Source organism: Dermacentor albipictus, chromosome 9 (assembly GCF_038994185.2).
Source record: "Dermacentor albipictus isolate Rhodes 1998 colony chromosome 9, USDA_Dalb.pri_finalv2, whole genome shotgun sequence".
Taxonomy (NCBI): domain Eukaryota; kingdom Metazoa; phylum Arthropoda; class Arachnida; order Ixodida; family Ixodidae; genus Dermacentor; species Dermacentor albipictus.
Window position 1 is genome coordinate 7,624,318 of NC_091829.1, and position 2,501 is coordinate 7,626,818.

Consider the following 2,501-nt stretch of genomic DNA (forward strand, 5'->3'; position numbering starts at 1 on the left):
TCTGTGAGACCGCAATTTTATGCGGTATGATATTCCGTGCTATAGTTTCAGTAAACACTAGCAGATGTTTTCCACGTAGACATTTTAATAAGTCGGAAAATTTTAATTGTCAATAGTTTGTTTCTAAGTGAGACGTTGTGAAGTGTAGGGTAATGAAACATAAGCGAGCTCATTGTGCGTTAAGTTAATAACAGAAGTGGCTAATCTTAACTCCCGTGAAAAATCTAAAGATAAAATGTTAGCTTGGAAAACAGAGGCTTCTTTTGTAGCATGGCGAGGAAGTGAGAATGCGTATTGCTCGTTCTTGTGCCCGCCGCTGTGTTGTTCCAAAATAGCTGTTTTCGTAACGTGGTATCTAGAGAAAACGCATGTTGCCTACTGGTGGGCCGGAGCAATTGTTCCAGCTGTGGCAGAGTGGTTTGTACGAACGTTGATCAAGCGAGCTGATAAGGGGAAGGCGAGCTCACTCGTTCGATTCCAGCGAGTTGTTTATTTATCGTAGATGTGGGTATGTGTTTGAAATAAATGTGGCCACTCTTTTTTTTTTCCTTCGGATCAAGCTCGTGCCACGCTAGGCTCAGATCATGACTGTAAGAGACAGGCAAATACGATCGGCTCGTTTCCTAGCACGCAACTGTCGTTCGCAGTGAGAGCCTACAAGTTTAGTTGAAAGCAAGTTTTGCGCGCTATTGAATGCGCTGAGTGTGTCCACCCGTTTGCAGACATTTTGAAGGATTTTTATTAAATAAAAAAAGACACATGAGGAGAATGCGCGTTTGCGTGACGACTCAAACCAACACTCGCACGATTCGAAGCCAAGCACTAGAACACGTACACTTAATCAGTCGTTGCAAGCCGCGAGATAAGCTCAGCGTGTCATGCCCGGCTGAGCAGATTTACCGGGCTGTGAAGAACGATGCGCTGAACGAAGGAAAGGGTTCGGGCACAGTGACTATGAGATTAGAGTTTAGCATAAGAGAGAGAGCGAGAGAAGCTTAACGCCAGCTCATGCCAACACTGGTGTATGTCACCAATGGAGAGCCACAGGCCTTCGCACGACAGCTGTTCGCATAAATTGAGTTAATGGAATCATGCAGAGCTACTGGTGTCTGCCGGTTTTTCTTCGAGGATTGCTTTCAGACAAAACAAAACGAAAAAAATGACCTGCCTGCGGTTCGTGGGTACACATGCGCTCACTGTATCAGAAATAGCGCAAGAAGCCGTGTTTCCTTCGCGGTTATAAATTAAAAAAAAATAAATTATGGGGTCTTACGGGCTGAAACCACGATCTGATTATGAGGCACGCCGTAAGGCGGGGAGGGAGGGGTGATTCCGGGGTTATTTGGACCACCTGGGGTTCGTTAACGTGCACCTAAATCTAAGTGCCACGGGTGTTTTCGCATTTCGCCCCTATCGAAATGCGGCCGCCGTGGCCGAGATTCGATCCCGCGACCTCTTGCTTAGCAGCCCAACACCATAGCCACTAAGCAACCACGGCGGGTCCTTTACCGCTATAAGCATTTCCAAAATTCGTTCCGCCATCATTCTGGAAGTAACTCTCGAATGCTGCCGATCAGTGGATAACAGCAAAGCCGTGCACGCTACGCACGAAAGTCGAAAAAATTCACCGACGATTACGATAGTCCCTGCTGCGAATTTTGAGCGCCGCTGTTTAGGTATTTTGAATGCGCGATATAATGTGGCGAAGAATTTGATTCTGAACGACGGGGTCCTATCGGCGGCGGCGCTGGGCCTTTGCTCGGGCAGCTCGATTAGCAGCAGCGGCTAACGAAGTATTTCCACCAGTTGCGTTACTCAGTTAACTTCGCCTTAATTTACACCAAATATCGTCGGCTCGGCACTAGACCGTGTCTTGGAGCTTGGAGCCAGCTTGGAGCCAACTTGGAGCTTGAATTTTGGTGCCATGAGCCCGCAAAACGGATTTTTCCACCCATGATCCATCTAAAGCTGTCGCCTTAAATCTTATTTAGGTTATAAATCTTTCGCAACTATTAAAAACTGCTAAATTTAAGTAAACTGAAGCCCGAAATTTAACACAACTCTTACTCAACAACATAAAAGGATCAATAAGCTGCACCTATCGAGACATCTAAAGTAGGCGAAATTGGCGTGATACACTCCGCTCTCAGTGAATTATACCATTTATTTTTGAACAGGACTTTGGCAAAACCCTCGTAAACGTCGTAGCAATTTTATGTATGCCACACGCTAGTATATCAATTTCATCCGCTTCAGATGCTCTACTAGATGCCCTTTACAGTACTGCTATATCTGTATGATGCAGAGTTAGATTCGTAAACTATGTTTCAGTTCGTTCATTTTAAGTTTGTCGACCTACGGTGATTTTGGCACAAAAAACCGAGGTACTAAATAAAAATAATACTGTGCATGGCTTTGACTGTGCTTCCACATATTCTGGGATCAAAAACTGTAACGTTTAATCTTTCGTACACACAATATAACCTTTCTTTAATGGCACA